Genomic DNA, 26,087 nt, shown 5'->3' with positions numbered 1-26,087 from the left:
CTCCTGCATTCTCCTAGCTGTCCTGCTTCGAGTTCAACGAAGGAAGGAAGGATCCACAAGGAAGCCAGCCTGCCGCTGCTTTGCTCTTTACCAAGTGTCTAGAGACCCCTGGGTCTCACCCCCCGCCCCCGGTGGTGTGCTGCTCAGGGCCCCGGCCCAGCCTGAAAGGCCCGCGTCGGGCAGCTCCAGGCCGGCGGGGTCGCACGCAGGGCAGCGCAGCTTCTCCTTTAAGGCCGAAGCCGCTCGTCGCCGTGAGTGTAAGGGTGTGTGAGTGTGCGGCGTGCGTGTCTCCTCCTCCCCGAGTGACACAGCAGTGAGAAATGCCTATCAGTAACTTAAACCCCCGAAACTCCACCTTCCGGGCGCGCGGCGCGGAGCCGGGCGGTGGGAATGGAGCGAGCAGATTGAGGCCGCGGCTGCAGCGCCGCCAGCATGAACTTGGCCGCGAGCTGAAGCGGCCGGCGGCGGGCGGGCGCGGGGGCACCGGCCGCTAGCCAGGGGGGTGATCTGCCATCCAGCTAGGCCATTCGGCGGGCGCCCGGGGCGAGGCTGCCGGCGTCGGCGGCCGTCCGCCGCTTGGGCACTGCCCTGGCCGCCGCTGGAGCTCCGCAACACGGTAAGGGGAAGGGCGGGCGCGGGAGGTCCAACTGCTTTGGGGGCTCTAGGGTCCACATGTGCTCCCCGCTTGTAGCTTCCATCGCCGAAGGGGGGGAGGACGTCGGGCTGCTCAGAGCTGGGGGACCCCAAACTTTGCTCAGCACACACCCCACCTGGCGCTAGAGGTTGGTCATCCCCCCTCTCAGACTGGCCTAACCCGGCTGAGCGCAGCTCGCCTGGCCCGGGCACCGCGGCCTCTGCCCGCTCCCGGGCGCCCACCCGGCGCCTCCAATGGGTCGCTCCATACCGGGAAAGGAAGGTAGAAGGGCACAAGCTGTGCGGGTCCCCCCCCCCGCCCCCGATTGTTCTGGGCTGCCAGGAGGCTCTTCCTCTGTCCCAATACCCCTGGGCCGCTCACCACCCAGGTGCCACCAGCGACCCTGCCCCCCCATGCCCCGATCGCACAGCTGGGCAGGTCGGCGGTGAGCACGGGGCGAAGCCTTCCCCCCTCCCCGATCTGTTTTGCCCGCCAGGAGCCCGAGCGTGGAGTGAGCGCTCCGAGCCGTGCCCCGCGCTCCCTGCCTCGCCAACTCCTCGGAGGGAAAAGCTAGCGTTGAGCGGAGCTGGCGGCTCGCACAGCCGCTCATGCTCTCGCAGCCCGCGGTCCCGGAGCCCCTGAGCCGCGCTCGGCGCTCCGGGCTGCCGGGCATGTGCGCCAGGCGCCGGCTAGGGCGGGCGGGAAGCCCCCCGGAGCGCCGCCAAATACTTTTCTCGGCCAGTTGGCTAGGGCAGGCTCAGTCCAAAGCAGTGTGTCCGAAACCTCCTGGAAAGCTGGCGCTGCTGTCTCATTCGGATCTGTGATTCAATTTGGACTGAGCGAACACTAATAGGATTACCTTGCTAGAAAACTCGGCCTTGGAGCCGTCGGAACCGGGGCAAGCAGACGTGCCTCGTTCCAAGGGGATTCACACACCACCGGCGCTTGGCAGCTGGGGCCGGTTGAGCCCGGTACCCCGAATGGAGGTGTGTACGCGCGGGCGAGAGCCGTGGGTGTCTGGGGAACACGGGCAAAGGGTACTCCCGTTTCGGAGGTGGCCTGTCGTTGTTGAGAAGCAGAAGGGCGGTCTACCCCCACGCGGGACAGCGATCGTCCCGTAGCGGAGGTGCCTTTCTCAGGGAGGCGATCGAGGCCGGTTTTGGGACATTGTCTAATAGGGCGAGCAAGCCGAGCTTCGTGGAGGCGGTCGCGCTGCTACAAAGACGCAAAGTCTCTGTGAGCCCCAACAATTTCGAAAGAGTGAATTAGGGACAGGGCCTGGGTCTCCAGGGAAGAGACTCCCGCCTCCCCCGCCCCCGAGGGAATGACACCGCCCCCATCGGCGGCGGCCTATGGCCCCAGAATCAGTGCTGTCCGCTTCGGGGGACTTGCTAGGCAGCATCACAGCTGCTTGGCTACCACTTCTTGGTAGGCGCGGGGCGGGGGACGGCCCGGGTGCCCACGGGCCGGGCGGGGTCCTCAGTGCACCCGCTGGGGCTTCTCGACTGCTCCCGCAGCTCGGGGGGCCCCTGGAGGCCGCTGAGCTTCTTTCCTTCCCTCGCTCCCACCTCTTCTTGTCTTTATAGATTCCCCCCTCCCTCCCACCCCCGCCGCCGCCGCCGCCGCCAACAATCCGCTTTATAAAAAGCCCCTTTGTTTCCCAGGAGGCTGGAGAGAGGGAAGGGGAAAAGGGACTCAGAGGCAGGGGGCGGGGGCGGCTGCCTCCAAGTGGCTTCGAGCTTCTCGGGGACCCGAGGGCAAATGTAGGCGATGGGGGAGGAGGATCTGTGTCTCCAGGACCCTCTGTAGGAACTCAGGAAGGCGCGGGGAGCTCCGGTCCCTGGCACCCAAGGCGCTCTGCTCCTGCCAAGCGCAGCCTAAATCCCCGCGGCCCACACGGCCCTGCAGGCGGCACCGCCAGCGGGCGCGAGCTGGGCCCTAAAGAGGCGAACGCTGAGTCGGGTGGGCAAAAGCGGCAGGCAGCCGCGCTCGCAGGGCCAGGGCATAGGGGGCGCCCTTCCCTCGGTTTCACTTTGCTACGAGGCGCGTCTCTTTCGGAAAGCTCAGATAGTGTGTCGAGCCCACCGTGGCTGAGGCTGGGGGCCGAAGCTTAGGGACTTTGACCACCCCGCATCTAGCTACTGGCATTCCTTCCTGCGTCCTCCAGCCGCTCGTCCCACCCCCCTCACCCTCCGTGCAAGGGCTGCAATTCTCGGCGGGTGCCTTTTGTTTGGAGACTTGAAAGGAGTAGGAGCCGCCACCTCCAGGGTTGGTGCTGCCCGGGTCGCCCGGCCGGACCTGAAGGCCCCTCTTGACCACCTGGAGTCCGGCTGTCACTGCCTACCCAGAGTCTGTCGCCTAAAAATGTCCAAGACACACGGACTTCCGACTTTCAATTGCATGGAGTAAAGATTTAGGGGACCTCTGACCCTTACACCTGCCCCACCCCCCTCACCCCCCACCCCCCCACACACTTGGCGGATCTGGGACTGGTAGGGAAGAATGTCAAACATGATATTAGAAGTAATCGGTTGCCATCCCGCCAGCCTGCTCCTCCCACTCGCCCAAAGTGGTCCACTTCCCTCCTTGCACAAGTTTGTTCTGGAAGGGAATACTGACGAAAAGAAAAAGTGACAAATAAGGAGAAGTGGGCGGAGCCCCAACTCAGGCTGGTGGGTCACCAGAACACAGATCTCTCTCTCTCTCTCTCTCTCTCTCTCTCTCTCTCTCTCTCTCTCTCTCTCTCTCTCTCTCTCTCTCTCTCTCTCTCTCTCCCCTCGCTCCCTCCTGCCCTCCCTCTCTCTCTCTCTAGTTTCTCCTTCCTCTCTGTCACTGTCTCTGTCTGTCTGTCTGTCTCTCTCTCTGTCTCCACCTCCCCTCATTCCATTCAATCTGATGCCTGTCACTTTTCACCTATCTTTCTTCTGCTCCTTGCTCCCACCTGTGGAAGTTATCAGTAAGTGTTAATCATATTGCGATCTGAGGAGTAGACTGTGAAGCATTATCACTCTCACCTCCCCCCAAACCCCCGACCGGTCTAAAACCACAAGGAAATAATCAAAGTGTAAACTACTGGTTCTAGCTTCTCCTCCCCCCTTGCACTTCTCTTCTGGAGCCACATCATTGGAAAAAAAAAAAAAGCTGCTGATGTGCGAGATGGAACATATGGTCCCTCCATAAGAGAGAAGCTGAAATGGCCTTGAACCTGCCGGACAGACCAGCTGTTTACTGCTAGCCACAGCAGCTAATCAGCTTTTTCCCTTTAAAGTAACAGCCCCCTTTTCTCTAGATGACCAGTTTGCATATTAAATAGAATACTGAGTGGGGGAAGCAAGAGACTCCTACAATGCTTTGTGGTTGAGTGTTTTCATCAGTGTCCCTTCTCTGGCACAGCCTGGCTGCAGCCTGCATGAATGCATTTCCTCCAGTACCACGGTGGAAATGTTGCTCCTAGTGCAACTTGGGAAGGAGGCAAGCAAAGGGGAAAAGGAAAAGATGGAGCGGAGACATGTTCAGATGCCTGGAAGGAAGTCTCTCTGTTTGGTTCATACTGGTGTTAGAAACACTAGTAGTCCTTTCCGTCTTCCCCCCTGTAAAAATATCTCAAGAGCTAAAAGCTCTTCCTTATAACATCTCCTTAAAAACCATTCTCTTCCGGCTGTGACCGTTTTCAGTTTTCAGTCAGTACAATGTGTTTAAGAGGAAGATGGGGGGTGGGGGGGAAGACAGTCTGGCATTGGAAGAAGTAAGGCTTTGGGAGATACAAGGAAATTCCATGTTAGGAAATCATTAGCAAAGGGTGACTTCGTCTGTTTTCCTGCCACTGACGCTGACAGTGACACAGATGTGTGGGTTGAAACAAGAACGTCATTGAATTTTTAAGCTCAACCAGGAAATAGCCTGTTGCTAGAGTGGGGGTGGGGCCTACACATTCACACATGCTAAGGTAGAGACAGATGTACTCCTGTCCATCCTATTAAGTAAGGACAAGGATTTTTTTCCCCAAGTTTGTTCATCTCTAATAGCTTTTCTCCCTTTTAAATTAGATTATGGTCACCTGTAGGAAAGTCATTACTGTTTAGAGTTACAAAATGGACAGAAACTGATCCTAAATCAGGGTTCTTCTAATAGTACTTGGACTTTTCTTCTTTATAAACTTTACTTATGGACTGGACTTCTTAGATTATTTCCTCTCCAAGGATTTGGAGTCTTTCCCTCTACAACAGTGCATCACAGAGATCATTTGACCTGGAAACTTGGGAAACTTGTGCTCTAGGAAACTCCCCAGTAATCAACAAAGTGATCTCGGACAAGTCCACCTTCCTTCCCTGGCCTTGCCCTGTAACCTGTGAGCCTGATTCTGTTCCAATTCTATAGCACTGACTTGTGGACGAAATAGTCATCCTCAGGGAAAAGTGAAACATCAAGTTCAATCTTATCATCAGGGAAAACAGTCACATAGGTAAAGAAATGGAGCTGAGCTTCTGAGGGTCTGGGAGAAGAGGGCAGAGGAGAAAAACTGGCAGAAAGCCAACCAAAGCAATAATAAGTGGGAAGTGTTCCCTCTTCTTGTGCATTTGCAAGTATGAACTTCTAACACAGACCCACAGACAGACTTGCAAGACCACCTAATCTCTACCTTGATCTACAGGTAGCAGACTCTATAAACTCAAATTAGACTGGGTTATTTCCGGAGAAGTCATCAAGTGGAGGCCACATTTGCTGCCTTAACAGATATTTACCAAGGGTTACAAGGACAAGAAAAAAAGGTCTTCTGGCCATACCCACACCACTGTGGTGTGGATTTAAAAATCAACATTGGATCTTTTCTTAGTCCTCTAGTCCAGCTAGTCTAAAAATCACATTTCTAGCTTTGAGGATGCAACAACCATGCAAGAATCTACCACTGTCCTATTTGATGCTAATATTGATTTTTTTTAACGAGTACGGTGGACATTATAAAGAAGGACCTTTTATCCTCGGAGCTCTTTGGCAATTATCTTGCTGCCATAAATGTTGATACACATATAATGGATGTAACTAAAAAATCTCCTTATCCAAGCAGAAAAGGCTGAGTGTTTGTTGGAGCAGATAGAATGCTGAGAGTGTGAATAGACCAACCCAGATGTCACTGGGGAGGTGAGATAAATGATGGAGGAACAGGAGCCAGTTACTATGGATCAGCACAATAAACCAATTCCCATCATACACCTCTCACAACGCCAACACCATCAAGGGGTAACCTAGGCAGCAGCAGTCAACTGTACAGAAGGAAAGACGCATTGCGAAGCTTAGTTGGAACCGTTGGATTTTTTTTTTTTTAGACATTAAGTTCTTAAACATCTTTAAGACTCACAATTCAGAATGACTGGGAAAGGATGTTGTAGCACTTTATTCTCACTATGTCTGTGCTGGCATTAAGTCTGTAAATGTAGCAAAGGAAGAAGAAAAGGCCTCCTGGAGCCTAGGGGCAGTTAGTCAGGGGCTTCCCCATGGAGGTGAGAAAGAGTTTGTGTTATAGAATATTCACACACATCCTGTGGGGTCCTGCTCCCAAATTACCAGCCCTGGAACACTTATATAAGGATTGCTAATGGAAGCAATGGAAGCTAATGGAAGCAAAAGAGGCCCTGCTTTGCCTCGCCTCCCCTCCCCCGCTGTCTCCCCCCTCCCACCCCAGTTATTTTCCTTTTTGTCCCCTTGGAGCTCCAGGTTTCCTCCTCAAATCTGACCTCTTCCTAGTTTCCAAAGCAATTGGATGTATCACAATCCAAAATGATCCCAGGGGTGAGGGGGCAGGGAAAGGGTGGGGGGAGGAACAGTAAGGGGCCTTGCTCCTGGCTCTAAGGCATTGAGCTCCCCAGAGTAAAGGCTTCCAGAGACAGGACTTAAGAAGGTTTGGGGTGAAAAAAAGCCAACAAAACGAAAGAGTTTTTTGTGAAGTTGGTGAGAACTTTTCTTGCCCACATGAGCTCTCTAGGTGTGCAAGAGGTGAAACTCCACCTGGCCCTGGAGATCCTGCAGTCCTTCACCCTGGAACAACCAATGAATGACTCTTTCTAGACTGCCCAGACTTAAGCCTTCCCCGTATTTCCTTGGGGGTGAGTATGCAGCCACTGTATTTCCCCTGTGTACCTTAACACTTGCTCTACCCATAAATAACCATTAAGGGGAGTTGGCAAATACCCTTTTCTTTTTTTTTTTTTTCTTTCTTGTTCTTTGCTTTTCCAGTACTGGGCTTTGAACCCAAGGCCTTCTCTCTGTGAGGCCAGCGTTTTTTTACCACTTGAGCTAAATCTCAGCCCTTCATTTTTATTTTGTTTTGAGATTGATCTCTTCTACATTTTCACAGACTGGCCTTGAACTCTCAATCTTCCTGCCTCCCCTCCCCAAGTAGCTGGGATTATAGCTGCAAATGTCCTTTTCGTAAGGCTGAGAGTTGTACCCTAGAGCCAAGAGAAGGAAGGATGGGGTAGAGCATAGGTCTCCATTTTGTTGGAAAGGATCTAGTCAGGCAGCTGTTATGTCTTTCCCTTTCTTTTACTTCTGGACGCTAGGCCACAGGGACACATTCTGTGAATTCAACAAGAGGTTATTGGAGGCTGCAGGGCCTGACTTAGTAACTGGTGTATAGGTCAAAAAGGTCTGATGACCCTGGCTTGTTTTCTATCACTAGGGAGAAGTATGGATATTTAGAACTAAAAGCAGGACAGCAGCAAAGTTCAATAATCTTGAGTGCTTTGGACAATCCCATTGCCCTTTCCTAACTCCTCCCCCATGGCAGTGCATTCCTATTTTGCCTAGAATTTGTGTAGAAAACCAGCCTTCCCTTCCCTTCCCTTCCCTTTATCTTTCCCTTCCCTTTATCTTTCCCTTTCCCTTCCTTTTCCATTTCCCTTCCCTTCCTTTCCCCTTCCCCTTCCCCTTCCCCTTCCCTTCCCCTTTCCTTCCCTTCCTCTTTCCGTTTCCTTCCCTTCCCCTTTCCTTCCTTTCCCGTCCCCGTCCCCTTCCCCTTCTCCTTCCCCTTCCCCCTCCTCTTCCCTTCTCCTTCCCTTCCCCTTCTTCTTCCCTTCCCCTTCCCCTTCCCTTCCCATTCCCTTCCCTCCCCCTTCTCCTTCCTCTTCCTCTTCTCTTCCCCTTCCCTTCCCTTCTCCTTCCACTTCCCCTTTCCTTCGCCTTCCCCTTCCCCTTTCTCTTCCTTTTCACCTTTCCCTTCCCTTACTTTCCCTTTCCTCCCCTCCTCTCTTCTCCTCTCCCCTCCTCTCTTCTCCTCTCCTCTTTACCTCTCCCCTCCTTATTCTCCTCTCTTAACCTCCCCTCTCTTCTACTGTCTCCCTCTTTTTCTCTTGAACCCTCTCTCTTATTGGGGTTTGAACTCAGAACTTCACTCTCTAGGCTGGCCCTCTACCAGTGGAGTCCTATATCTTGCTGCTTGTTTTTGAGAGAGTGTCTGACTTTATGCACAATACCCACCTGAGCCACAATCTGTCTACTTGATGGGATCACAGGTATGGCCATTACATCCAGCTTCCCTGAGTGGGAGCTGAAGAATGTGGTTGAGAGCTGAAAGATGAAACCCCATGGCTTTATATGAGTACTGAGAGGAAACATAGCACAGAGGAAGAATGTCCCTTATTGTGGTATAGCATATAACCTGTCCTGTATGGATATGTGTTATGCTCAGCATTGTCAGGACAGCAGAGGGGCAGGTTAGAATGAGAATCCCAAGGTCAGACCAAATTGAAATGTGGAGGTTGTGAGTTAAAAATCTGTCTGGGACCCAGGCAGTAGGATCTCCCAGAGGACTGTATCTCTTTTATTTGCGAATTGGACAGCCAGCCTCTCAGAGGGCTTGGCTGGGTGGGCTTTGTTGGCACTCATGGAAGGTTGTTTGGGTTTTCTTCTTAATGAGATCTTGGTGTTAGTATCTGCTTCTGGAAGTTCCAGTGCCAACCTTGGAATTTGAAGTGCGACAGTATTTTTGGTGCCATTGCCAACGTCACATGCTCTGTGTGCCTAATTCTGAAAGACGGGAATGCATTATGCTGGGTTTGGGGAGGAGGGCATAGAGTTTCTAAGCTGCATGTCTGTCAAGGATTAATTTAACCTCTAATTACTCCATTTTCTTCATTGTTTGTTGCACGAACATGTTGTACCAAAGCTCACTGCCACTCTAAAATTAATTTCCGGGATACAGAGTCAAATTTGACATTCTTGGTGTTAAAATAATTGTGCTGACATTGAGATTAAAGTGAACAATCTGGTTCTTTCTAGTGATCATCCAGCAATGAAGTCAACAGCTTGATTGTATTAGTTGCAGGCACAGCCCTTAAAATGAGCCCTGGAAATAGCAAGCAGTGTCCCTATGCTAACCCCACCTGGGAGCCTGCAGGGGGGAGCCCAGGGAAAGGGGCCCAGAGGCTGCCTTTTACATTGCTAAGGTATTGTAAGTAGGATTGATGCCCTAGGAAATGAGGCAGCCTAAGAGTTCTTTCTTATCAGCTGATAGGACAGGTGGCAGGTTTCCTGTCACCATGCGAAGGGATGCCATTATGAAACTGGAGCCTCCCACAGAGCCTGCCCCTGAGGCCCAACCCATGAAATCACAAGAGTCTCCAAGCAGGCTTTTCTCTTTCCTCCTACCCCCTCCTTCTGCTCATCTGGAATCTCCCCCTGCCCTTATCTTCTATTAAACATGCCACATTTGATCATGTTCAAAATGAGTGCTTGATGCAGTTGCTCAATTGTCAATCCTTTGCCCCAGTGGGTTGGTCTTCATTTCCTTCTTCACTGGGGAAGGAACATGCAACTCACTCGAAAGCACATCCCACTGGGCCATGTTAGGCACCATCATATAATCAAACGAAGTGGTAGTAGTTTATGGACTGTAGAGTTTGGCAGCTGCTCATTGGCTTTGGGAATATGCACAGATTGGGATTGCTTTCTGAGTCAGGGAGCAGTGGCGGCTGGGGCTTGGGTAGAGAAAACCTTCCCCTGGATTCTGGGCTCAGCTCTGATACCTGCTAGCTGTGGCACCTTGGGCAAGTCAGTTCCCCTTTGTGAGCCTCAGTTTCTCCATCTACACAATGAAGGAATGAACTAAGGGCATCCAAGGAACTCCTCCAACGCATTAATTCCATGATTTTCTGACTAGCAAATGAAACCAGAAGCCACTTCAAATATTTGAAAAGGACACATACTAATTTGAAAGCATAGGAGTTTCAGTTTTGCTTGGACATTTGGGGACTGAAATGGTTACATACATAGTAGTAGTTCTCGAAGTTTTGGCTGAAGACAAAAGAGTTTATGTTTATGTATGATCAAAAAATAGGAAAATTGGCTAATTCCCTCTGGTTTTACATATGAGGATACTGGAGCTGGAGAAAGCTCCTCACCAACCAAGGGCAGTCCAGAAAGGTGCTAGGAGCTGAGCTAGTGTAGGCCTTGATTCCCATCTTGCAGTCTTCTATGGTGCTGAGACCCAGAGGGAAGAAACTCCCAGGTCCCTAGCATCATAGGAGCCTGCAGTCAGTGGGATGCTGGACTCAGGGGTTCTGATGTTCTAGCTACCAAATAGTAGCTCATCAAAGGAATTTTTTGGTCCTCTCATCCCTGCCCCAACATCCTTGAGTTCTCAGCTATTAGCAAATATTTAATTCTGTTGGTCTTGAACCATGGCTCAATTTAAAATAAAACATATTTTTGAGTAATGGGAGACGGCCCTTAGGGGCTTGTTATTTGAAATTATTTGTTTTAAACAGATGGGCTATGTCTGGTTTGACTTCATATTTGCTCATTTTCATTAGAGAAAGAAAAAATTCCAGTCACCCTAACCCTATGTTTTTTGTGCCAGTCCTGGGATTGAACTCAGGGCCTGGGTGCTGTCTGTAAATTTTTATGCAGAAGGCTAGTGCTCTACCACTTGAGCCACAGCTCCATTCCCAACTTTTTGGTGGTCATTTGGAGATGAGAATCTCACTGATTTTCCTTCCCAGGGTGCTTTTGCACCTCCATCCTTAGATCTCAGCCTCCTAAATAGCTAGGATAACAGGTGGAAGCCACCCGCACCCTGTTCCACCCTGATTTTCATAATAAGTAGCATTTTGTTTTATCCAAATGAGGCTTTTAGTTTCTGAATGATTTGCACCCACAGTACTCAGCCACATCTTATCTGGTGACCAGTTATCCCCTACTCTGAATTGTGGGGGGTGAGGAATCAGGGAGAGTTTACTTTTGGTGGGGGAAGGAGAAGGTGATTACCTGTGGGCTAGGCCCAGTTCAGATTCTTGACTGGGTCACCCTGGGCATGTCCCTTCCTCTCTGGCCCTCATCTATCTCATCACTACAGTGAGGGAACTGGCCTATTATGTGGTATCATTCTATTTGCATGTGACTTAACCAGTGAGTACTCTGACCTTTCAATCCTTTCTAGAGACTATTGATGTTTCTGAAATAGGTAGGTAGACCTATATGGCAAATCATTTATGTTTATTAAGATGGCATAGATGCAAGGATGTACGGCTGAATGCGCTGAAGAACAGGAAGATTCCTAAGAGTCAAGATATTACAGGTACGACCATGTATGGTGGTGCATGCCTATAGTCTCATCTACTTGGCACACAGAAATCAGGAGGATCAAAGTTGATAGCCAATCCTGGGCAAACAAGTTTACAAGACTCCATTTTAACAAATACACTGGGTATGGTTTTGCATGCCTATTGTGCCAGCTATATGGAAGTCATGAATAGGAAGATTGTATTCTATCTGAAAATTATAGTAGACTTGTTGAGTGAGGGTATTGGATTTCAAAGATGCCACATTTGAGGAAAACACAGGGATATTCAGGATGTAGAATTCAGTACTGAATTGCGGTTTCTCCCATAATACTGCTTAACTTCTACTAAAGACATACCATCTTCGGAAAATCTCAGGTTTTCACTTTATCACTTCAATTAGCTACTCTCTCTGAAAAGGTCCTCTGGTTCTCAAGTTTTCTGCCTTATCAGCGGGGTTCTGACTGTGGATCTGTCAGGAATTCAAGGGACCAGGTGGCATTTGTGAGAATGATCAGGGCTTTGAGGAATACTGGTGACTGGTCCTCTATCCAACAGTTTTGGGTTCAATTGTAACCAAATAGCAGTTACTATTTCCTGACTGTGTGCCAGGAGACTCCACCTGTTGCCTCTTAGAAAGCCACCCCATTTGATACACAAATTATCCCAGTTTTGGCCAAAGAGAGCTCGTTCAAATTGCCTCGTACGGCTTATTGTGTAATCATTCTCAGAGCATGGCCTTGATTTCTAGCACAACATGCTCTGGGCCTATCTTGTATCTATTTGACCCCCATCTCAGTTCCAAAAACCAACCACTTCCCTACAGAAGCCTAGTTTCTTTTAATGACAAACCATGATCTGGGTGTTACAGGAATGATGCTGTCTGCAGGTGTCATTGCTGTTAAGTCCTTTCAGTTCGTGAAAGGAGATTAAATGGATTAACTCATAACCATATCCTTTTCTTTTTTTCTTTCCCTTTTTCTCTTTTTCCTTATTCTTTATCGCCCACCTATCTATAAAGCGTGAGATCATGATGCTTCCTCTAAATTCTAACCCAACACCAAAGTTCAATCTCCCTTGCCCCTTTCCACACTGATTATCTCTTCAGTGAGAAATCTATTATCTATAATGCACTTATTCACTTAATTGTTAATCCATGATTATGAAGAAGCTTATGAACCAGGATACAATATTTGTTTAGAATTCTTCTTATCTTTAGTGTATGTATGTGTATATGTTCTAACACTGTTGAAAAGCTTCCTGAGCTAGTTCTCCCTACCTTGATTCCCAATGAGGTCATTTGAATATGCTTTATTGCACTTGTTTCTGAGTGTATTTCCTTTCATATTGCCCCATGTTTGTTTCTTTCAAGTTGAGAAAGAAGAATGTGACATAATAACGTAGTTCCATATGTGAGAACTGTATAGCAGCGGTTCATCAGAAAAGTGACCTCTCTCTTTACATCTAGCCATTCCCCCTGACTCCACTCATCTATAAGTAATCAACTCATTATTTCTGGTTTTGTTTTTAATTGCCCAAACAAACAGGTATCTGTAATTTGCTGTTCTTCTTTTTCTCTTTCGTACAGGGCAGCATAATAGAGCCATGCTCTGATGCTTTGTATTTGTCAGTATGTCCTAGCAATCACTGTATATCAGTTCATAGATACTGGATCTCCCTCATTCTTTCAAACAGCTGTGCAGGGTGGTGGGGGATGAGGAGGGTGGCTGGGTACCATAGATTATTTCAACATCCTCCTACGTCTAGGCATTTTAGCTTGTTTCCAATATTTTCCAATTATACTGCTTCAATGAAGAGCCTGGTACATATGTATTTTCTATATTGTTGGAAATGTTTCTCCAGGGTAGATTCTTGTAAGTGTAATTGGTGTGTCAAAAGTAAAACCAAATGTGGTTTTGTTATGTGTTGCCTAATTCCCTTCCAGAAAGCTCATACCAATTTGCATTCCCATCAGCAATGCCTGAGACTGTCTTTTCTCCCAAAGCCGCACCAACTAAGTGTGTGCTATACTTTTTAATTTTTGCAAATCTGATAGGTGAGAAATGGTATCTCAGTATAGTTTAATTAGCATTTTTCTAATTATGAGTGACTTGGAACATCTTTTCATATGCTTAAGAGCCTATTTGATATTTTGTGTGTGTGCAAATTATCTGTTCAAGTCTTTTTTCCCTTTTGCTAATGGGTTTTTGGTTTTCATTTTCAATTTTCAGCGTTTTTATGTGGAAAGGATATTAGCCTTTTATCTATGATATATGTTGCAAGTAATTTTTCTGACTTTGTTGGTCTGGGATATTGTTTTTGTTTTTACATAGTCACATATCAGTCTTTTATCACATTTGCATGTTGAATCCCAGTTAGAAAGCCTGGCTGCAGAGCCAGGTTAAAGAGATCCCCCCTCCCCATCTTCTCTCCTCTGTAATGGCCTTTGTTGTACATTTCAATTCCCAATCCATGTGCAACTTTTTTTGAATGGTATATGGGACAAATGTCACTTTTTGTTTCAAATGACTGCCTGGTTACCACAAATTCGCTTAAAAATGTTCATCTTTGTGCTTGAAATTTGAAGGCTCACCTTCAATATATAGTAAACATATTTCCCTATATACCTCAGCCCATTTTCTACTAGTGATTTTTTTTCTGTTCTTCCTCTAGTAGTCGTTTTAATTATAGAGTTTACAGTACAGTTAAAAAAAAACCTTCTTGTTTCAAGGTAAAATACCAAAACCAGGTCACTGACGTTGGATCGACATAATCCATCCACTTAATCAGATTTTTCTGTACTGCTTTGTGTGCATATATATGAAATATGGTAAATGTAAAGCAGCTTTAGGAAATGTATCCATTAAAGAACTATTCTTTCACCACAAGCAATCTCTAACTCCATATTGCTCTTTTATAACTAAACCTATTTCCTCTCACATCAGCCCATCCCAGTCCCAAATTCATGGCAAGCCTCTTCCTATAAGAATTTCAGGAATGCTATTTAAGCTGGGCGCCAGTGGTGGCTCACACCTATCATCCTAGCTACTCAGAAGGCTGAGATCTTGAGGATCGCGGTTCAAGTCCATGACACTCTTATCTCTAATTAACCACCAGAAAACAGGAAGTGGCAGTGTGGCTCAAGTGGTAGAGCACCCGCCTTTAGCTGAAGAGCTCAAGGACAGTGCCCAGGCCCAGAGTTCAAGCCCCACGGCCAACCCCCCCCCCCAAAAAAAAAGGGCTATTTAAAGAAAGTATTGCATGTGATCTCTTCAGATTGGCTTTTGCATTCAGCCTAATTGTGACAGAGATGCCACATAACATAGAAGGGATCCATCCACAGGTATGTAGGGCTCTCTTCTTATTTTAATTTACATTTAACTAATGCCTTTGTGGAGCTCATTTGCCATCTGTATATTCTCTTTATGACTTTTTGTGTAAGGTAGAAAATTTATGTTGAAGTTGCTTTGACTTTGCCTGTGGATTCTCACTGTTGAAAAAGCTTTAATTATTCATTGAAATGAATTACTTTACTTTCAAAAACTAGTAAAGCATATTTGTGCTTATATGGTCTACTTTTGTAATATTTATTCAACTCCATTGATCTAGGTGTCCATTTCTCTGCCAATATTGAAACTATTGAATAACAGCAATAAATATAATATTGTTAGTATCAGGTAGATAGATTACTCTCATTGTATTCTTATTTCTCAAATTCTATCATCATCCATATAAATATTCGAATAAGCATGCCTCTATCTACAATATCCTGCTGCAATTTTAGTAGAATTTACATTAAAACTCTAAGTCAGTTTGAAAATTGGCATCTTTACTATGTTAATTCTTGTAATCAATAAACACAATATGGCTCAATATGTTTCTTCATTTTGTAATTTTCTGAATCCAGATTGTATATACATTTTCTTAGATTTTATATTAAACTCATTTTATGCAATTAAAATGGTATTTGGTTTTGTAAAACAGATTTCTTGATAGAATCTGCATGCAAAATTTACCAATTTAAAGGGAGTTTTTTGCATATACAGACTTGTGTAACCATCACCAACATTTAATTTCAGAATATTTTAATTATCTCAAGTAGAAACCATAGATTTATTAGCAATCATTCTCCATTTCTTATCCCCAATCTCCTCACAGCCATTGATAATATATTTCTTTGTGTCTGAATTTACCTTTTCTGGATATTCTCTACATAAAATTGAACAATAGGTAGACTTTTGTGACTGATTTTTTTCCCCCTAGCATAATAGTTTCAAGCTTCATCCATTTTGTGGCATGCATCAGTGTAGCACTTCATTCTCCTTTTTTACTACCAACTAATATTCCATTTTGTCATTCTGTTCATCAACTGATAGAGATATGAATTATCACTTTTAGGCTAAATGAAAAATACATGTACAAGTTTTATATGGACATATGCTTTCTGTACTCCTGGATATATTCCTAGAAGTGGAATTTCTAGATTATTTGGTAACTTTAAAATTTTGAGGTACTGCCAAACTGTGTTCCAAAATACTTGCTGACAGTAAGTAAGATTACAACTTTTCTACATCCTTGTCAACATTTGTAATTTCTGTCTTTTTTATTATAGTCACACTCATAAATATAAAGTGGTATCTCTCTGTGGTTTTGAATTTTACTTCTCTGTTGAGTAACGATACTGTGCTTTTGATCATTTGCAGATCTTCTTTGGAGAAATGCTAATTCAGAGCCATGCCTATTTTTAAATTGAGTTACTTGGTTTGTTGTTGTTGCAGAATTATAAGGGCTCCATCTATATTCTCAATACTAGAACCTTATAATATAAAGAAATACTTTCCCCAAATTCTTTATTTTGATAATGTCTAATTGCTTTAATTTCCCTTTATCACCGGTGCTTTAGGTATCATATATAAGAAACCACTGCTTAATGTAGGTCACAATGATTTACTCCTATGTTTCTTGTAACAGTTTGATAATTATAATTCTGACATTTAGCTCTAGCTTCTGTTCTGAAGCATTTAAGATATTTAATTGACAAATTGTGCATAATCAAAATACACAATGTGACTATTTGGTATAAGTATATATTGTGTGGTGATTACCACAATCAAAGTAATCAACACATGCATTAGCACCCACAGTTACCATTTTGTTGAGAGGTAAATGCACTTAAAATTGTCTCACTTAGCAAACATTCAGAAGACAATGCAATACTCTTTAGTCTCTCATTATTAAATTTAGTGTTAGCTGTATTGATTTATAGTTATTCTTATCCTAATAGTCACAGAATTTTTGTAGTGGATATAGAATTTGTTGAATGCTTTTTCTTTATTAGTATGATCCTATGATTTTTCTTAGTCCATTTTTGTTATGTTTATATATATATATATATATATATATATATATGTATATAGATACACACAGATTAATTTCCAAATGATGAGCCACTCTTGTAATCTGGGATAATATTGATTTGATCATGGTATGTTATGTTACTGGATTTTCTTTGTTACCATTTGGTAGATTTTGAAATTTTAAGTTCATGAAAAAATACTAATAGGTAATTTTCTTTTTCTATATCATCATCATTTGATTCTGTACATGAGTTATGCATGAGTTGGGTAGCTTTCTTATCATTTCTTCCTAGAAGAGATGATGTACAACTGGTACTCATTTCTCTTTAAAAATCTGTAATATTTCCCAGTGAAATTACCTATATCTAAAGACTTCTAGTTCAATAGTTTGTTGTCGTTGTTGTTTTAAATTAAATTAAATTTTTGTGCCTGTCCTGGAGCTTGAATTCCAGGCCTGAGCGCTGTCTCCGACCACCTTGTGTGCTCCAGGCTAGCACTCTAACACTTGAGCCACAGCTCCACTTATGGCTTTTTGGTGGTTCATTAGAGTCACATAGACTTTCCTACCCGGGCTGGCTTTGAACCACAATCACCCGGCAAGTTCAGTAGCTTCAAATCTTGACTACAAACTTACTTAAAACTTATGATGTGATGCAGATTATGTATTTAATATTGGCTGAGTTCGTGTAGTTAGCTATTAATTTCTTAATGATTTTTGCATCTATATTCAAGAGACTTCAGTCTGCAGTGATTTTTTTTCTTGTACTATCTTTGATTTTCATATCAGGGTAGAGCTTAATTTCATAAAATAGATTGGGAAGTTAGGTGGAAGAGAATATGTAGAATTCTTAATTCTTTAATGTTTGGTGGGGTTCTCCAGTGAAACTATTTAAATTTGAATTTTTGGTGGAGAATGATCTATTTTGGTAGTTTGTGCGATGCGAGCAATCAATCCATTCCATCTTTGTTATCAAATTTATATCTAATATCTATCAGTTTTGTAAGCAATGGCCCCTGCTTCTTTTCTGATATTGATAATTTCTACCTTCACTCTTCACTTTTACTAGAAGTCACTATTACTGTTCTAGTCAAACAAGTAGTTTTCACTTCATTGATTTCCTGTATTCTTTTCAGTACTGGGCCTGGATCACACTAGTTTGACCTATGTGTCCAATACTGCTGAGATGTGTCTCCAACCTTGTTCTTTTATGGGTTATTTTTAGGATAAGGTTTCACTTCCCAACAGGGTACATGCTTGAGTCATGCTCCACCTACTTTTAAACTTCACATTGACCCTGGGATCACAGGTTCATGGCACCACATCAAGATTCTTACAGACTTCACTGCTTGGGCTGGCCTCAAACTATGAGCCTCCTAATCTCAAATTCCCAAATAGCTGGGATTACAGAAACAAGCAACCACTGGCACCAAGCTCAATTCCATTGATTTTTATGTTATCATTATTACTTCTTACATTATATTGCTTATGATTTAGTTTCTATTTCTTAGGTCATTGGGAGATAAACTAGATTTTTGGTTTAGCTTAGATATTAATTTGGCATCTTTTCTCTTCCTTTTTGCTAGAGAAGTCCCTTGCAAGGTTGCTTTAATTGTGCCCCATATATTTTTATCATTTATATTTTCATTTTTCTTCAGTTCAGATTAGTGTATTGTGAATTTTTCTTTGAGACTTCTTTGATCCATAGTTTATATAGAAGTGTATTGCTTAATTTCCAAGTGTTTGGAAACTTTGTTCTATTATTGATTTTTAGTTTGTTTTCATTAGAATTAAAGAGCCCTCTTTACATGAGTTAATTTCTTTAAAAAATTTTGAGGTGTCTTTCAGAATCCAGCGTATAGTCTGTCCTGTTCCATGAACCCTTGGAACAATATGTAATCTACTGTTGTTGGGTAGAGTATTTTATAAGTGCCATCTAGGTTCTGTTTCTTGATGGAGTATGATTGTTGTTGGTTTTTGTTTTTTTGGTCAGTTGTGGGTCTTGAACTTTGGGCCTGGGCGCTGTCCCTCAGCTTTTCAGCTCAAAGCTAGCGCCCTACCACTAGAGCCATACCGCCACTTCTGGCTTTTTCTGCTTATGTGGTGCTGAGGAATCGAACCCAGGGCCTCATGCATGCAAGGCAAGCACTCTACCACTGAGCCACCTTCCCAGCCCTTATTGTTTGTTTTTTAAAAATATATTTTATGTTTCTGTTTAGTGTCTGTATCTCTTGCTGAAAGTGACATGCTAAAGTTTGAGGTTAGGAACTAGTTTAGTAATAACTGGATTTATTTCTCATTTCGGCGTCATGTGTTTTTATACTTTGTCGTTTGGTACCTGTGTAATTTGCATTGGTAGGTATGTTCTATGTTAAGTCTACCACTTAATTATTTGGCTCCTCTTTGCTGCTCTGGTTATATTTCTTTGTCTCTGTCTCTGTGTCTTTCTGTCTGTCTCTCTCACTCTCTTGCTCTCACTCTTGCCTCTCTCTTCTCACCATATTTTCTTTACATAAACACTTTTTTTTTGGTAGGTCGTGGAGCTTGAACTCTGGGCCTGGGCGCTGTCCCTGCGCTCTTCAGTTCAAGGCAAGCGCTCTACCACTTGAGCAACAGCGCCACTTCCGGTTTTCAAAGCCCAGGCTGGCTTTGAACCGTGATGCTCAGATCTCAGCCTCCTGAGTAGCTAGGATTACAGGTGTGAGCCACCAGCACCGGCTTATATAAACATTTTAAGATTTCACTTGGTTCATATTTTTTATTTTATTATGCTGTATAGTTTTCTTACTGATTTCTTTAGTATTTCACTATATGTAAATGATGTATCATAGCCTTATTGGTATACTTATTAGTTTGGTATACTAAACTATTAGTACACTTATTAGTTTAGTGAGATACAGAAATTTTACTCCCATTTAGTATCTTCTATCCTCCCTAATTTTACAATATAATTATAAGTATTTCCCCTACTTACAGTATAGATGAGATGATATTATGTTTTTCTTCATCAGATATGATTAGAGGAGGTCACACGTAGAATGTTATACTTAGTACTATATTTACCTATTTTGATTTTCTTCTCTCCTTTATGAGCTTCAAACCTTTTCACATGGCATTTCCTTTCTGTTTAGAGAACTTTTTTTTTGGGGGGGGGGTGTCCGGTGGTGGGGTCTGAACTCTGGGCCTGGGCACTGTCCCTCAGCTCTTCAGCTCAAGGCTAGTTCTCTACCACTAGAGCTACCGCACCACTTCCGGCTTTTTTCTGCTTATATGGTGCTGAGGAATTGAACCCAGGGCCTTATGCATGTGAGGCAAGTGCTCTACCACTGAGCCAACTTCCCAGCCCTAGAGAACTTTTTAAATCATTCTTTTAAGTTGGGATCATTAGCAATAGCATCTTAGTTTTCTTTCTTCTGAGAATATCTTGATTTCCCCTATATCGGTTAAAGATAGTTTTTGCCAGATATATAATTTGAGATTTGACAGTTCTTTCCTTTTAGCATTTGAAAAATGTACCACTTCCTCTGGCCTTCATGGTTCCTGAGAAAAATCCCCTGTCATTTGAGTTGTTGCTCCTTGATAAGTAATGTGCCATTGTTTTCTGATCCTTCTCAAGATTTTTTTTTGTGTGTTCTAGTTTGCACAAGTTAATTATGATTTTTCTTGGTGTGGATTTCTTTGGAGTTATTCTATTTGAGATTGTCTCAGAGTCTGGAGTCTGTAGCTTTATAGTTTTTTCCATTTTTTTTCCCATTTTTAGCCACTTTTTCTCTGTCTCATTTTTTCGATCTTGTTTTCTCCAATCCTCTGTGCTTCTAGCAATACAAATACTGGATCTTCTCTATATATCCCTGAGCCCTCATTATTCTTCCTTTTCCTCCTCTTCTGCTTCTATTGCTGCCCCTGCTTTTTCTTTTGTTACATTACTTCCTGTTGCTCAGATTGGGTGAATTTGTTGACTCTGTTGAGTGTACTAATTCTGTCTTATCTCCATCCCATTAATTAGTCTATCCAGTGAGTCATTTCATTTTTATTATATTTTTTCAGTTATGTAATTTCTACTTGGTTATTTTTATAAATTCAATTTCTTTGCAGAGATTTTCTACTATGTTAATTTATTTCAAGTGTATTTGTAACTGTTTCTTGAACTTTTTAATGGTTAGCTTAAAATCCTTGTCAAATGATTCCAGTGTGTGCGTCATTTTGATCTTGGTACCTATTGATTAACTTCACTCCGTCGTGGTATTTTCCTGGTCCTTGATGAGTCGTTTTTAATGATCATCCTCTGGACATTCTGTATATGTTGTTGCAAGACTTTAAATGATATTCAACCTTACTTTTAACATTTTTCATGTTAAGGTGCAATGTAAGAACCAGGTTGATACATACCTTTCCATTTCTTTCTGGGTCCAATAGTTCCATCCTGATAAAAACAAAGCACTAACAGTTAAGTGAGATGCTAGCCCCTTAACTCTTATAATACAGTCCTGAAGAAAGGGAGCTATTGACTTGCCCCACCTAGTTACCTCAGTGCAATGTAAACTTAGCTCACCATTGGACCTTGCTAGTGAGGAAGGAAGTAGAAGAATAATCCACATTTCCTTTTTGTAGCAACATGAAAGGAGTAACCTCAAATCCCTACTTGGTCCAGATGACAACAGGTGAGGAAAGAGGGGAAGCAAATGTTTAGTGTAACCCTGCCTTACTTAATCTTCTGCTGCAAGGTGGAGATATGGAGGCTCAGTTCCCCACTGGTCTTTGCTGAGACCAATGGTTGTAAGGAAAGTGGAGTTCTGACCCTTCCTGATTTGCATGACCTTTTCTAGTTGATAATTCTGGGTAGGCATGGAAATAAAACTTTCCACTATACCTTACTATTAAGTGGTGTTTGAGGCTCTTGATGATGTCTAGTGCTAACTAATTCTATCTCATACCACTTGATCAAGCCTCCCAGACAAGAGCAAAGGCTCAGTTCCTATGCTGACACTACCCTGATGGAGAAATGGGAGCATACATGTACCCTTGACACCTCTAAACAGGGGGAATGAAGTGCTGCCATCTGCTTACATAGGGTTAAGAGCTGGAGAGGGGAGTATCTTCCTCCAGCTTTGCCCATCTGAAGCTACAGGAAGGGGAATGACTTTCCTATTGCTTTGACCAGGAGAGAATGGGAATTTTCAGACAGAGTTTCTGTTATTTAGACCACCTTTTGCACAGCCTTTGTATGGGGGAAAAGATTTTCCTGGAGCTATTTTCAAACACTATTTTTAGAGCAGATTTAGGTTCACTGCAAAACGGAGAAGGAAATACAGAGCATCCTCCCATAGCCTCCCCATTATCCACATTTCCCATCAAAATAGTACATTTGTTGAATGCTATAGCATATTGTATCAAATTCAACAATTGTATCAATGATAAAATTGATGAACATTCATTAACACATAATCATCCCAGATCCATAGTTCACTCTTGACATTGTTTATTTTATGAATTTGGGCATAATATGCATCCATCACAATATTTTACTGCCCTAAAATTCTTCTTTCCTCCATTTGTTCATCCTCCTCCAACCTTCCCTTCCCATCTCCCTCCCTCCAAGAAACCACTTACCTCTTATTATCTCCATGCTTTTCCCTTTCCCAGAATGTCACAGATTTGGAATTACAGTATATAATATTTGCAAATTGACTTCTTTCACTTAGCAATATAATATGTATTTAAGATTCCTGTATGGTTTTTCATGATTTGACAGCTTATTCGCTTTTAGCACTAAATAATATTCTGTTGTCAGGGTGTACCCATTTGTTTAGTCATTTGCCAACTGAAGCTCATCTTGGTTGTTTCCAAGTTTTGGCAATTATGAATGCAGCTGCTATAAGCAACCATGTCCAAGTCAGTGCAGACTTGAATTTTCTACCCCTTAAATACCAAGGAGCTTTATACCTCATCATATAAGAGGATTTTTGGGTTTGTAACACACTTGTAACATATTACCAAAGTGGCTGCATTAATTTGCCTCCTAACTAGCAAGGAATAAGGGTTACTACTGGTCCAAATCCTCTCCAGTATTTGAGCTTGTCAGTGTTAAAGAATTGAGTCAACCCAATATACATATAGCACTATCTTGTTTAAATTTATATTTCCCTGATGATACATGATGTGAAACATCTTTTCCAATGGTTGATTGTCATCTATCTATTTTTGATGATGTGTCTACTCAAGTCACTGATTTATTTTTAAGATTAGGTTGCTTTCTTTTCTTTTCCTTTATTTTTGTGCCAGTCTTGGGGCTTGAACTCAGGGCCTGCACACTCTCTTTGAGCTATCATGCTCAAGGCTAGCACTGTAATACTTGAGTCACAGTTACACTTCTGGCTCTTTTTTGATGGTTAATCAGAGATGAGAGTCTCTCAGGATTGTCTGTGTGGGCTGGCTTCAAATTGTGATCTTCAGATCTCAGCCTCCTGAGTAGCTAGGATTACAGGTGTGAGCCACCAGCTTCCGACTTTTCTTTTTTTTTAACTTTTAAGAGTTCTTTGTCTACTTTGGATAGCAGTCTTTTACTGAATGTGGTTTGCTAAATATTTTCTCTTCTTTTATGATTGGTTTCTCATTCGCTTGACATTGTCATTCACAGAGGTGAAGAGTTTAATTTTAATGAAGTCTTATCTGTTCATACATCATGCCTTTAGTATCATATCAAAAAGTCATTGATAGGCTCATAGATTTTTTCCATATTATATTCTTTGAGTTTTAAATTTCTGTGCTTTACATATATATATGTGTATATATATATATATGTATATATATATATATATATATATACACACACATATATATGTGATTCAATTTGGGTTAATTTTTTTCTAAGCTGGAGATTGAATCCAGGGCCTTATACATGCTAAGCAAATGCCTTGCCAGTGAGCTATATCTCCAGCCCCATTTTGAGTTAATTTTTGCAAACAATATAGACTATGTCTAGATTAATTTTTTGCATGTGCTTATACTGTTCACTGAAAAGACTATCTTGACTTTGTTGTATTATTAAAGAACAATTGGACAGAGAGGGAAGGGTTGACATTGTTCAAAAAGACATACATTCATTACCTATGTTAAGTAACTGTAACTACCCTGTACATCAACTTTATCATAACACTAAAAAAGAACAATTGATTGGATCATTGTTGGTCTCTGGATGGCCTATGCTGTTCCATTTATCTGTCTATTCTTTCTTGATTACTATAGATTTCTAGTCAGTCTTGGATTTGGGTGGCATCAGTCTTCTGATCTCATTGTTGTTGTTATTTTTCTTCTTCTTTTCTCCTCCTTCTTTAATATTGTGTTGACTATTTGTGTTGATTTCAAAAAGTAATAACTTGCTGGGATTTTGACGGCAGTTGCATTGAATCTATAGAATAAATCAGGAGGAACTGAAAACTGGACAATTCTGAGTTTTCCTATCCATTAAATTGAGTATCTCTCCACTTATTCATTTAATTTTTGAGTATCTCTCCACTTATTCATTTAATTTCATCAAAGTTTTATAATTTTCCTCAAATATTGTGTATGTCTTTTCTTCGATTTATACCTAAATATTTAAGTTAGGGAGATGCTAATATAGAGGATACTATTTTTGTTTATTTCAAATTCTGTTTGTTTATTATTGGCACAAAGTGTCTTATATATTATATATATTATATACACATATATTCATACATATATAATTACATATAAAATATGTTATATATAATATATATAAAACCTTATATTCTGTAACCTTGCTATAATCATTTACTAATCCATGTGTTTTGTTCAGGAGTTTCATGTCACTTGTGAAAAGGACAATTTTCTTTGTTCATCTCAGGCTGTGTACTTTTAATTTCCTATTCTTGTCTTATCACCTTAGTCAACATTACCAAACTGATGTTGAAAAGAGTAGTGACACAAGATACACTGGCCTTGTTCCAACTCTTAGTGAGAAAGCTGATTTCTCACCACTAAGTGTGATGGTAGCCTTGGTTTCTTCTAATATTCTTTATCAAGCTGAGGAAGTTCCCTTCTACTTTTCCTTTTCTGAGAGATTTTTGTTTTGTTTTATCATGAATGAGTTGATTTTGTTAAATGTTTTGTTCTGTATCTACTAATATAACCATGTATTTTTTTCTTCTTTATCCCGTTTTTTTCAATGATTGACCCAACCTTGAATGTCTAGGACAGACCTCACTTAGTCATGGTCATAATTACAGAATTATTACTAGATTTTATTTATTAGTATTTTGTTGAGAATTTTGTATTACTTATATTTTTCTTACTCTTCTTTTTCTAGATTTCTAGGTAGAATTTCATTATTGATTTTGTATGTTTCTTCTTTTCCAAAGTATAATTATTTGTATATTATGTATTTGTATATATGTATTATTTATATATTATATATTTCCAATATATATAATTATAATTATGAGTCAGGCACTGGTGGCTCTTGCCTATAATCCTAGCTACTCAGGAGGCTGAGATCTGAGGATTGTGGTTCAAAGCCAGCCCAGGCAGGAAAGTCCATGAGACTCTTATCTCCAATTAACCACCAGAAAACTGGAAGTAATGCTGTGGCTCAAGTGGTAGAGGGCTTGCCTTGAGCTGAAGAGCTCAGGGACAGCACTCAGGCCCAGACTTCAAGCCCATGGCCAACCAAAAATACATTATGGAACATACAAATAGCATAATTTCACCATTTATAAATATATAGTTCATTATTATGTTCAGTTTTTTACTAATTGTAAAATGAAACAGAAGTATCTTTTAGTATGTTCTTTTGGCTTGAATACTTTTTTATGTTCTCTTGAATACTTTTTCAACATGAGATTTAATATCAATTTCAGTATTAAAAAGATTCTTGGGGGAAAAAACGATAGGGAACTAGAACTAGGACTATAATGGAAGAAAAAAGGAGATAGGGTAGGGAAAAGAGGAATAAAAGGAGATAAATATGATCGACGTATGCTTTATGGGTGTGTGAAAATGGACCAGTGCAGCCCATTATTTTCTATGAGTAATAAAGAAATTTGTTGGTATTTTATTGTGATGTATTGATATCCATAAGTGAGACCAAACTGATTTATGATGTTGAGCCATCTTTTTCAAGACCAATGAGTACCTTTCTACTTGTTCATTTGTGCTTCCATGTCTTTCAGAAACTTTAGTATTCCCTTTGTCTATTGCATTTTGTATATTTTATATTGTATTTGTGTATGTCATATTTAGCCCTACAGATGTTATTTGCTTTGTTGAAATGTGGTTTCATTTACTATTGGATATATCTCATCCATTTATTAGCATGTGAAAAAAAAGCTAGTCATTCTCAAATCTACTTCTCTAGCCTGTCATGTGAGACCCACACTCAAATTTGTGACATTCTGCCTGCTCACCTAGCTAGCCTTCTCTCATCATCAGTTCCATGTGTGCAAAAGTTAACTCATCTTCTTCCTACCTGACCACCTAGCTGAATAATATTGATGATAACTGACAGTATGAAATTATTTCTGAATCAT

At 42.2% G+C, this 26,087-nt stretch overlaps 1 protein-coding gene across 2 annotated transcripts in view; it reads left to right on the top strand.

The window, feature by feature from the left end:
- The first annotated feature begins 551 nt into the window (after window positions 1-551).
- The window catches only part of Mamld1 (mastermind like domain containing 1), a 110,137-nt gene continuing 84,601 nt past the window's right edge, over window positions 552-26,087 (top strand). For both annotated transcript variants that reach the window (XM_070039596.1, XM_070039597.1), the window contains exon 1: window positions 552-616. The gene's annotated coding sequence lies outside the window, so the exon portion shown is untranslated. The remainder of the gene's footprint in view (window positions 617-26,087) is intronic.

Source organism: Dipodomys merriami, unplaced genomic scaffold, assembly GCF_024711535.1.
Source record: "Dipodomys merriami isolate MVZ:Mamm:240054 unplaced genomic scaffold, mDipMer1.0.p SCAF_3, whole genome shotgun sequence".
Taxonomy (NCBI): domain Eukaryota; kingdom Metazoa; phylum Chordata; class Mammalia; order Rodentia; family Heteromyidae; genus Dipodomys; species Dipodomys merriami.
The sequence above is the reverse complement of the archived record's forward strand: the minus strand, read 5'-3'. Positions and strand labels throughout refer to the sequence as shown.